Source organism: Schistocerca americana, chromosome 1, assembly GCF_021461395.2.
Source record: "Schistocerca americana isolate TAMUIC-IGC-003095 chromosome 1, iqSchAmer2.1, whole genome shotgun sequence".
NCBI classification, from domain to species: Eukaryota; Metazoa; Arthropoda; class Insecta; order Orthoptera; family Acrididae; genus Schistocerca; species Schistocerca americana.
In genome coordinates this window covers 81,723,264-81,736,112 of record NC_060119.1, presented here as the reverse complement: position 1 = coordinate 81,736,112, position 12,849 = coordinate 81,723,264, and positions in this window count along the sequence as shown.

Here is a 12,849-nt window from a genome sequence, read left to right as displayed (position 1 = left end):
AGAAATGTGATATCAGTAATAGTTGAATGTGGAAAACACAAATTTAGCATTGGAAAAAAAGCATAGGTAGGTTAGAATGTCTTCCTGATATCCATTATCATCCTACAACATGAAACAACATAGCTGCTAACAGGACAAATGTGGCCTGAAGCAAAAAGTGTGAAAATGAGAATATATGAATTCAGTGGTTGTGAGAAAATGTAGAGGACAAAAATGATATCATGAGTGGAGGTGGAAATAGGAATCGGAAATAAATCAGTACGTGTTTCAGTAAAATTTAAGGATGAAGTTTCTTTCCAGATAAGAGGAAGTTGTAAAGGATGAAGTACAAAAAAGACTTGAAAACAGCAGAGGAGTGGCACAGTGAAGTTAGGCTACTGACAGGATGGTCGCAGCTGACAATGGGACTGCATGTCAACTGCTTTGCAACATATCTATGATGACAGACCATACTTGCCACTGACGCATTCCAGACAATTCATTGTGACACATTTACCAATGTAAACAGCAGAAATCAGCATGGAGAAGCAGTATTTAAGGACACAGCTGGATAGTAAGTGACACCCAGTCTGTCTCAATTGGAGCTTCAGCCATAACTCTGCTGATACTGGGCGCAAACTAGAGACCCCTGCCTGTCTGCTCAGTCTGGACAACCAGCACTCCACCAGCCAGCTGCTGATGCTGTCCAGCATTAACCCACAGGTCGACACTGGCCAATGTCATCCGTGTCACCAAGGATGCCAGGACCTGCTGTAAAGGCAGAAGATGCTGCTGGTTGGCCTTACTGTGCACCTCAGCTGTACAAAGCCTCATACAGTGTCTGTGTCACCATTGCTGAGTCAGCACACCAGGTTGACATTCCACTAAGTAAGCAGTTTGCCTCTCTCTACCACTGGCCATTACTACTCCTGTACTCATCATGGAACATTAAATGAAGAAGAAAATACACTGTAATTACTGTACTAACTGGGTAGACTAATTAAACACTTGTTAATGTTCATGGAGGAGTCCAGTTGAATCATTAAATAGAGGACTGTGTGTATATCTACTGCTGCCAGAAGGCAAAAGGGCCACCTGCAAAGACAATGTGACTCCAAGTGGTATTCAAAGTAAATGCAACTGACTGACAGTAGAAAGGACACAGACAAGAACAAGTCCAAAGCAACCTATGAAATAGTCAGGTGAAAAGTAGAAACTTTCACCCCAATGGTGTCACCAGGTCAAGAGAAAAAGAGTGACACAATATGAATCATATGAGGAAAAGACCAAGGTTCAAGGAACATGATTGGCCAGTGTATTTATGGGGCAAGATGGGTGGCACGCTCACTGTGTGGCTGCAGCACTGCAGCCATACTATGTCTCTAACAGCTGTCTAGGTCCATTTCCTCTGCAGGATAGTCAACTTCTGCAGAGTGGGATACTAGATCTCTCCATTACAAAACAGATGTAAATGGGCAGGAAGGCTCTGAACAGTGTCATAGAGAGTGGAATTGAGGCATAGGAAAAGATGAGTCCCATCAACTGCCAGCTGTGGGAAGGAGGATGTTTGGCAGCATCCATTGGGATGGGCATGCCAAGAGCTCCACTGAACCACATGGATGCAGAAGGGATTATCTGTGCAACAGTGGGACATCATAAGTAGCCACTAAGAATGCTGGCTGTGACACCACATTGTCACAGGAAGGTGGTGTAGGAGGTGACTGTGGACACAATGCCTGCACTTGAGGCCGGACTTGGTTGTGGTGACGGCACTCAAGAGCCTTCTGTGTCTGGACCAACTTAACTCATCACCTGTCAGCCTCCACTACCGTCACCGCCATCCAAGCCACAGTACTCCCCTTGGAGTGGGCCCACACGGCCTTTCCAGTTGCATAATGATAGGAGGGACAAGAGTGGTGTTCTGAAGGGTGCAGGATCAGAAGATGAAGCATTTTCCACATTGCTGTTTATGGAGGAGCTCAGTGGGGCTATGATTGTTAATCAGCATGGCTTAGTAAGTGCTTAAAAATAGGTTAGAGCCATTGTAGTGGCAAAGAATGCGACAGCTTGTTTTTCATCTGCTGCTTAAAAGTTTGAATGAGATGTTCTGCTTAATCATGTGAGAAAGCATGGAAAGGGAGGCTGCAAATATGTTTTATACCATTGGCTTCACAGAAATATTTACGGCAGACATCATGAACTGTGGCCCATTATTGGAGACCAATGTGTGAGGCAACCATTCGATGGCCAAAACCTGAGCAAAGGGTGGCATCAGTCATAGTGGATGCCATTAGGTACAGCATATGGATACTTCAAGTAATGACCCACAATGAGAAACCACATCACTCCCAAAAAAAACGGCCAATAAAATCAAGATTGATACAGTTTCACGAGAGGTGAGGGGTAGGCCACGGGATGAAATATTGTAGGTGTACTGCTTGGTGCTGTGCCCACAACATGCAGCCATGGGCCATTCTTTCAATGTCACTGTTGATCCCTGGCCAGTGCAAATATTGGTGAGCTAATGTCATCATGGGGGCATCCCTTAATGTCCTCCAGTACAGCAAGCTCAACACCCACTGGTGCTATTCTGCAATGATGACCATGTGATGTCTGTCAGTTCTAGAAAGAATGACAGCAGCAACAAATTAAAGCCTGTGAGAAATACATTCCCAGGAGCTGAACTCATTTTACAACTGGTGAGTGAGGTAAGGTGGCCGGCCATGTATCACATAATGTAGGACCTGCAGCAATGTGGGGTCCCGGTGTCTGACGGGGGCAACACGAGCAGCTGTAATGGGGAAGCTGTCCAATGTATGTTGCTGCTCATCATATACGTGGAACAAGAGGGCCTCTTATTGATTGGAATCATGCCCAGGCTAGCAGGAAGATACAAGAATGTGTCTGCATTGGAACACTGCACTGTGGCATTATACCAGATTTATAATTGAACTCACTCAGCAACAATGCTCACTGCAGGAGATGTTGGGCTCTCTGCTCCAGGAGCCTGGAGTGCAACCCAAATAATGCCACCAATGGCTTGTGATTCATAATTGCAGAGAGCTATGTCCAAACAAGTGAAATGCATTTAACACCAAGTGCTATTACCAGTGCCTTCTTTTTGATATGGGATTAGTGCAAGGATTGATGTCTAGTACACTTTGGCTATAGGCTGCTCAGATACATCTCCATTCCTATGAACAGAGACCATCCTGATGCCGTATGTGGTTGTGTTGGATGCCACTATTAACGGACCAGCAGGAGAAAATGGCATGAAGTGAGGAGTGGATTTCACCAAGCTTTTCAATTGGGTAAGTGCCAGAACACAGGCAGGTGTCAACTTGTAAGGCACACCCATTTTTCATGACTGATTGAGGGGTTGTGCATGTGGGTTACATGAAGTAACAATTTGGAATAATAGTTGATTCTTCCCAAAAACACCAGCAATTTGGGCAGGTTTGTTGGGCAGGGTAAGGAGTCTACTGTGGCTATGTTCCTATTAGTGGGCCTCATTTCCTCTTTGATGAGCTAGTGGCCCAAATACTACACTTTTAGATGAAGAAGCCTTCACTTCTCTTAACAATAATGCAGGCCTGCATCCAACAGGTTGTGAAGGTTTTGCAAATCATCCTGGTGGGAGGATCCCACGACAATGAGATTATCCAAGTAATTCAAGCAAACCAGAATATGCAGCATCAACCTTTGCAGAAATCTTTGGCAAATGGTGGGGGCTGAGACGATGCCAATTAGGAGTTGTTTGTACTTACAAATTCCAAAAGGTGTATTGATGAAGACATTGTTGATGAAAACAGTATTGATGAAAACAGTTATCTAAGGGTAACTGGAGTTACGTATCAGCAAGGCCACTCTTGATGTAGTATTCCCCTCCAGCATGTTTGGTAGGAAGTCTTCCATCTGAGTTGTAGGATAAGTTTTCCCCTGTGATTGAGCACTGACTGTAGCCTTGAAATCTCCACACAGTCTGAGAGAACCACTGGGCTTCCTGATGATGACTAGTGGAGTGGCCCATGCACTAGATTTTGTCAGCTCAACAACCACAGCAGCCTGGAGACATTCTAGCTTCTTCTTCACAGCAGCATGTAGAGTAACTGGAATTGATCTAGTATGGTAAAAATGAAGTGTGGCATCCTGCTACAGGGAGATGTGTGCCTGAAAACCTGAGGCACTCTCTAAATCTGGCTGAAATAGAGATGCAAATGTAGTGCAAAGATCAACCAGTTCCTTGGAAGGAACTACAGTTGATATGACTGACTTCATCAGAAATAGAAAATCCAATCAATGTAAAGGTGTTGAGGTGAAAAATGTTGGTAGCAGACAGGTGGTCAACAACAAATGACGTGATGAGCTGCATAATGCTTTTGTAGCCATCAAATGTGATAAGGGTGGGGACAACTTGCATGAGCTCAATTGTTCATATGTCACCTGATTTATCAAAGAGCTGGTGGCCCTGTGTTCACATGGACTGGATGACTTGGTGAGAAATGCTAAGTGTGAGAAGCAGTTCCCACATGAATGGATTACCCAGAGGAACTACTGACTGCACACATAAACAGTGTCTAGGTGCACTCATGGAGCAGGATGTGAGTGGGTTGCATGGCTCTGACACAATGAATGGAGTTGCCCCTCCATGCCACAGTGTGTAGAGGACCAGCAACAATCTGGACAGTCTGCTTGGGAGAGAGCGGAAAAATATTTTGGGCACCCATGGCCATCAATGAGGGGCGACCAGAGGTGCAGATGCCATAGAGAGTTAAGACAATGACAAATCATGACATTGCTACAACCTGGAGCTCATCCTACACCTGCAATGTGGAGGTGGAATGTGTGGGGGGAGGGGGCACAACTTGTGAACTCACAATGAATTAATCATTAGCAACCAGTACATTTCTGAACAAGTGTGCAATGCACAAGATGTCTTCCAATGAGGGGTTATCCAGTTTCAGTGCCACTGTGTGGACCTCAGGATTGGAAGCCAGCTGAACCACTACATCACAAGTCAGGAGTCTGCATAGAAAGTCTTGCAGCCTCAATTGGTGCAAGTGAAATTGCATTTGCAGCTGAAACCTTGCAAGACAGTGACCCAGGAATAGTATGATTGTCTAAGCTATTTATGGTACTAGCAAAACTCGAGCCTGAAGGCAACTGCATGATATCTCTTGGAATATTGATTAGTCGGTAGAGTGCATATCTCCTGAAAGGGGAGTGCAACAGAGTCACACAGAGGCATAAATTTGAAGAGCAGATAAAATGTGTCTGGTGACACCTGTGACAGAAATACCAATCACTGCAACGATCATCCATAACTGGAAATCCCATGAAATGTTGCTTAAGTCAATGCAAATATGTGTCCCAGTCCTCCATAGCTTCACTGAAAGGTGAAAACAATGGAATACAAATGGGGGCACTGACAGCAGGAAGTGCTGAGGCCTGGAGAAAATTGGCCTTGTGCACAGTTTGGAGTTTGTCCACCTGGAGCTATTGTGACCTTTGTAATAAGCCTATCTGAAGCTGTTACTGTTTCTTTAGCTGTTTCTATTGCTCCAGCAGGCAAACCAACACTATTGGCCAGCATATTTATGCACTGAGACAGGTGGCAAGCTTACTGTGAGAATGCAGAACTGTGGCAATACTATGCCCTCTTATGCCCATCTAGGTCCATTTCCTCTGGCAAGCATTTGACTTCCAAAGAGATGGATACCAGAGGTTCTTCAGCAGACATGACTAATAAGAATATTGTGTAAAGTAGATAACCTTACATCTTGCAGAAGCCTTTTTAAACATCTTGAAATTCTTATACTCACTTCCCAATACATTTACTCTTAGTGGTTTTTGTCGCTGATAAAAAATCAGCTTCAACTGAACAGTGGTATACACATCCACAATTCAAGACACAAAAATAAGTTACATATATACTTTGCCACATTTTTAAGGTTCAGAATGGGACTACATACTCTGATGCAAAGTTATTCAACAAGCTGAAATTTAACATAAAGAAAGAAGTTGGGAATCACAACAATTTCAAAAGAAATTTAAAAACTTACCTCATTAGCCACTTTTTGCATGAATTATCTGAATATCTACATTCTGGGATTGAAAAAGTCTGTCAGAAATGTGGCACTACTTGTTATAAAGCAGTGTGACAAGCAGTAATGTATTACAAATAGGACTCACTATTTATAGATAGAAAAAATATTTTCATTGAAAAGTAACATTGTTAATAGCAGATGAACAATTTATACACAGTAAAACATTTTTCAAAAGTAGCATCTTCCTTATTAATTTATTTAATTAAATTTAGATGGCATAAGTAAGAACAGCAGTAAGCAGTGCAGATGATGGTTTATTGTCAATACAGCACACAGATTAAGTCCCTATATTGCCTTTCTCATATGTCAGTATGACTTGACTTGTTCCACAAATTGGGAATGTGCTCCTTCTGAATAGGATCTAAAGATGATGTCTGAATGAATGAACGACAAAAGGATGGGAGACTACAGTGTGCAGGTCCCTCTTAACAGGTAGGTCGGAATGACCTGTCCATCACAAAGAGAGAGAGAGAGAGAGAGAGAGAGAGAGAGAGAGAGAGAGAGAGAGAGTGCATATTGGCCTACGTCTAATCAAAATGTTCTCGGAAGCCATTCATTTGCTGGTGGTAGACCATTATCATATTGTCGATTATGTTGCATTGTGAAATTGCTACTGCTAACCATCTTGACTGAAACACTTTGCCACAATCAGCGATTGTCACACGTGGTGATCCATGCTTCAAAATTATTTTTACAAGACACTCGGAAATTTCTGAAGCATCAGAAGTTTGGTACAGCTTTGGTGCCAGTGTAGTGGATGCGGTGGTGGGCATTCCCTACAGTGGCTTACCTGATTCCTGAGATCAGTAGATAGGTGGGTAATGATACCAGATTCTGATTTTATCAAGTGTCTTCTCAAATTTCAGATGGCGTTGTGGGAGCGTGGTAAAAATACTTAATTATTGCTGAGCACAAAATTGGGTAAGATGACTGTTGGATAGGAATTCGTTTCATACAAAGATCCATCTGTGCATTTGAACTGGACTGTGGTCTTCAATGATGCTGTAATTTAACCCTGTCCAGCTGTGTTCGTTAGTGCTGGGATATCACAAGTGGTGTAATGTTCCTCCAATGGAGTCCAAGAAAAGCAGTCATTGTCACTGTCATTGCATCCATTTTTGGATACTATTGTAAATTCGTATTCTTAAAGCGCAGTCACCATCATGGTAATCGTTCTGATGGACTTTTCAGGTTTGTCAACGAGCATAAACAATGTTGGTAAATCACGGTAGCGAACAGTCTGCCATATAAGTAGCGTTTCATCTTCGACGAAACAATTGCAAGACACTCATTCACAGTTGTGAAGTAATTCTTCTCAGGCTTGGAGAGTACTCTGTAGGCATAAGGAGTCACTCAACACCTTCCTAGATCTGCGTCAGTACACAGTTCAATTTCAACATTCTCGTATTCTCATCAAAAGGACTGGTGAAGAGGTCAGTGTCCCCCGAACGATGCAGAGATCTTTCTTGCTCCTTGCTGCACAAAGACTTTTCGTCTCCCCGAAGCAGTTCCTGTAGAGGCTATGCCTCGGAACTGAAATCCTATACAAAATAGTTGTAGAAGGAGTACATTCCAGGGAAGCCTCCCATGTTATGGCCCTTACTTTTCCTGTATAAGGTAGAATTCTCTCTCTGTTAACAGAGTGCCCAAAGACGCTAATTTTTTGGGTTTTGAAGAGGTAGTTTCCCAGTTTCAGACGAAGGTCTGTGTCATGGACTCACATCAGCACAGTTCTCAAGATGCATAAATGTTCTGAAAATATCTTTAAAGAAACAACAGTGTTATCTAGATAACAAAGGCCTGTTCTCCATTTAAGGTATCGAAGCAGTTTGTCCATCATGTGTTGAAAAGTGGCTGGAGCCTTGCAAAAATAGCACGGCGTAACTTTGAACTCATAGAGGCCATCAGGTTTTATGAAAGCAGTCTGCATCCGGTCAGTCCTGATCTAACAGTCTGTATACCGAAAGTGGAGAAATGCTTCGCTAGCTTCAGGCAGCCGCAACTGTTGATACTCGATGCAGGATCGCCATGTGGCGTGTTTCTCTTTGAGCAGGACTGCAGTAAACGACTTTCTGACAGATGAATTGTGTCATCTTGTAGCAACTTCTCCACTTCCTTCTGAAATATCCATCATTCGGCTTGAGACATTCGATATGAGTGCTAAGGTATGGGGATGATGCTAAGTGTTGATATGTCACATGGGGTAACTCCTGCCATGCCTACACTCTAAAATGCACCCAAAAATTCACATAGAATGGGTAATACTACCCAATGGTGATCATTAATCAAGCTGGGATCTGTTTGTGGATGGATAGTAGATTCTTCCAGTGGAAAGTCAGTAATGGTAGTGCATGATTCTTCATCTGTGGCACTGAGGTGACCTCCCTGGACTGGTTGGGCTATCGCTATGCACATACTCTTTGGGGTGAGTTGTGGGCTGTTCATAGCAGTTGCTGACACAGTGCCCTCCTTGACAGCTTCTGATGGTCATGATTTTCTGTGACATATAGATTTCCTGTGTAGGGTCACTTATCTTTTTGCACTTAACTAGAGCTTTACCGTTTAATTGAGCATCCAGATTACTGACTAGCATCCATCTCATTGGTGACAATAAGGCAAGTGTGTCTTCAGTTTTAAACAACCACATAGAGAAATCGCTGGTTGGGTGAAGTTTTTGTAACAGCTTCGTTCATCTCGAGTTCCAGTCTCCCACAGTCTATGATTGCCTGTGGCGCCTGCAAGAAGTTCCAACATAGCATTATATGTGCGGTCTGGTAAAATGACAAATTTGAAGGGCTGTGTTCACTAAGTTTTCACAATGACCAGTTTAAGGTCGGGGGGGGGGGGGGGGGGGGGGGGGCTTTGAAACTGACGAAATGAAGGGACCCAATATAAAGATCTACTCATATATTTTTAAAATGTATTATTCTGCTCCCATCTAATACGTGACTGCAGCGTCTAATAAAATTTTATTTCACCAGTGCATGAAGATGCTATGCACTCTGATAGTTGAACCATCATCTGATTATTATAATATATGTTTGTCAAGACACGATAGTTAAACTCAGTTGACTTTCATTAACTCCAGTCACACTGCAAGACAAAAAAACAGTACCTTATACAAGTCAATATTCTCAGCAAATGTTTCGTCTGTCTTCCCAATGAGGACACCGTCAACCCGGTAAGGTCGCTATAGGGTAGCGTTTCAAGATTGTCGGATTGTGGAAGCGAGTACTGTCGCTATTCGACGCTACACCGATCTGAGGCGCTGTAATATTACCGTTTTTCTGGCACTTTTTCTCTACTAGCGCAAATGTTTATGCGTAAATGCGAAAGTGATCTATATTGATCAAAGACACATTATGGCTGCGATAGAGAAAGAGATTATTTCTGAATCGTGATATAAACACTTTGTCGATAGAATGTGGAATTACTTACTTACTTCTGATTTGGCAACTGGGGAGAGTGGGATCGCAGCGGAACTGTAATTAGAGGCAGTGTTGTAAGCTGCCATTTTCAATATGGAATGTAATGAGATTAATTATGATAACATTTCATCTCATACAAGAGGATGATGCATCCTGAAACGTAGTTATGGATATGATTTATGGAAATATATATAATTTCATCAAGGGAAAAAGTACATTTATTTTAACTTATCCCTTGCCTGTGGCTCGAAACATTATTTGGCGTGTCGTAACTCGTAGGGAACCTTGTGTCCTGGGAAATCAGTAAAGCCTGCACAATGGTCTTTATGATCTATTTTGAGAAGTTAATTTCTGGACTTTTATCGAAATTAATGCGCAACTTGGACGACGATACCCATGCTGCAGAGTGAGTAGGTCATAGCACCCAAGTCGGCTTCCCCACGGCGTACGATTGTGCCTCTGACTATTTTAAGAATTCTCAGAGTCGACGATCGTCTGAAATCTACAGAACCACACAAATTTTATTCCGGGTGCTGAATTCGAGAGGCAGACTGAGCCGTGCGTGGCTCATGTTCCCGCCATCATGTACTTTACACCCCGTTTTTAACGTATTTCCACCTCACTACGTTAATTTCAATTACTACTGTCACTGAGTTGCTGCTTTGCCTGACCGTGAGCGGCGCTAGCAGCGCGTATCGATATATCCCCTCTCGTAGTATCTTTCCTTGACTGCTGTTACTTCCTGGTCTCGTCTGTCGTAAGCCACTGCCGGTCGAGGGTTCGCGTCGCGAGTTTGGGCGGCCAGTCAGATGGAACGTGTCTGGAGCGCAGTCCGGACCTGGTAGTAGGGGAGTTGCAATGCGGCGCTAGTGTAGTCGGGTTGGAGCTGTGAGGTCTGCGTCGACGCGGCCCGCCCGACCATTGCCGCCACGCATCACTTGAGCCGGGCCACGGTCTTGGTGGATCGTCAGTCAGCCGTCCTACCGGACGATGCGTTTTGGCTCTCCGATCGTTCATGTGTGTGTGTGTGTGTGTGTGTGTGTGTGTGTGTGTGTGTGTGTGTGCGCGCATCGACTTCCGATTTGTCTTCGTGCATGCTTAGTTACTGTTCGGGTACCGTTCAGGTCTTCATGCAAGTGTTTGTCAGGTTGTGTGTGTGGTTGCTGTTATTTCTACTGACGACTATTTTAGATGTTGTCGGCATTCTGAGGGGAGACGGTCTTTTGCTGTGCACCAGGGAAGTTATCTCCGCGCGGTGCTGGGTCCGCTGGCAGTTCCTGCGCAGTGTCGGAGCGTGTGTGGAGCTGTCCGATCGCTACGAGCTTCGTGGTTCGTGGTTCACTGTGACCCAGGACGTCAAAGTTGAGTAGGAGTTTCAACTACCCAAGCCACGTCCATTCATGTTGTGGTGGTTCATTTCGGTGGTTCGCTGTTGGGGAGCTTTTCCTGTGAGTGACACCGAGTGTTTATATTGCTGAAATTTAGCCGCCATGCGGTGCAGTTAACTATAATGGTTGACTACAATTCGAGTGCACCAGCGGAATTTTCTGCCTTGTGGCTATTAGTTTTCCGGTTACCTGCCCTGGCCACTAACGTAATTTCAGGCAGCGTTCTTTCTTCATCTGTTGTCGCTGTCTAACATGGTGTGTAGTTTTGACAGCTTCATTGTGGATTATCACGTTCGTAGCCTTTTGTGTTTGAGTTCTCATGTACTGATTGGTCCGTGGCTGTCCCCTGGTTGGGCTTCGACGGATCAAGTGTAGTTGGGCTCACCAACTGTCTCACCTAAGTGAACGAGGGCAGACCGACCTCCCTGGAGGCTTCTGAGTGCCGTTTTCTTTCTTGGCCTCCTCACTGGCGTTTAATTGTCTGTTTATAATCTATCATAGCCAATGATTTAAAGATTCTTGTTTTTATGGGGCTTCATGTATTTTTGAATTTTGGAAAATCAATTGTGGGCCTTCAGCCGTTTATTCTCGAAATTACCCTCCAAGCAAAAGCATTGCAGCCTTCTGTCTTAAAAGATTATGGTAATATATTTTAAAATTTTCAAATTTAATTGTGGTCCTCAGAAGCTTGTGTTGCACCTTGCGTATGTTTGTTCTATCTACTTTTGCCTTGAGGCTTTCCAGCCTAGCTGTGACACCTTATATATTTTAATTATTTTATTTGCTATTTTAACTGCATTGCTATTTTTTTTTGCTTTTGAGATTTCTTGTTTGGAGGCCCTCAGCCGTGAAACAATTGCCTTTTTGAAATTCGTAGTTCTAAAGGTTCAACTATCTGCCAATTTTGGTTTAAAGGTGTTATTAAATTATAATAAATTACTATTTTTAGTGAACCTGACTGACACCTTATTTGGCCCTTTCCACAATCCTAATCACCTGTTCTGCCCTGCGGGTTTAGCTGGCATCTCATGGAATATGATTGTGGAGTGTAACTGTCTAATCACTTTGTTTTATAGAAATGAGAATTCAAACGTTCAGGAACTAAATCTGTACCTGGGAGTGTGGGAGATATTTGTGTTAAAATATTGGGGAAGCGAGTTCTCTCGCAAAAAGGTTTCCATTCAAGTAACTAGATACACTACTGGCCATTAAAATTGCTACACCAAAAAGAAATGCAGATGATAAACGGGTATTCATTGGACAAATATATTATACTAGAACTGACATGTGATTACATTTTCACGCAATTTGAGTGCATAAATCCTGAGAAATCAGTACCCAGAACAACCACCTCTGGCCGTAATAACGGCCTTGATACGCCTGGGCATTGAGTCAAATAGAGCTTGGATGGAGTGTACAGGTACAGCTGCCCATGCAGCTTCAACACGATACCACAGTTCATTAAGAGTGGTGACTGGCGTATTGTGACCAGCGAGTTGCTCGGCCACCATTGACCAGACGTTTTCAGTTGGTGAGAGATCTGGAGAAAGTGCTGGCCAGGGTAGCTGTCGAACATTTTCTGTATCCAGAAAGTCCCGTACAGGACCTGCAACATGCGGTCGTGCATTATTCTGCTGAAATGTAGGGTTTCGTAGGGATCGAATGAAGGGTAGAGCCACGGGTCGTAACACATCTGAAATGTAACGTCCACTGTTCAATGTGCCATCAATGCAAACAAGAGGTGACCGAGACGTGTAACCAATGGCGCCCCATACCATCACGCCAGGTGATACGCCAGTATGGCGATGACGAATACATGTTTCCAATGTGCGTTCACTGCGATGTCACCAAACATGGAGGCGACCATCATGATGCTGTAAACAGAACCTGGATTCATCCGAAAATATGACGTTTTGCCATTCGTGCACCCAGGTTCGTCGTTGAGTA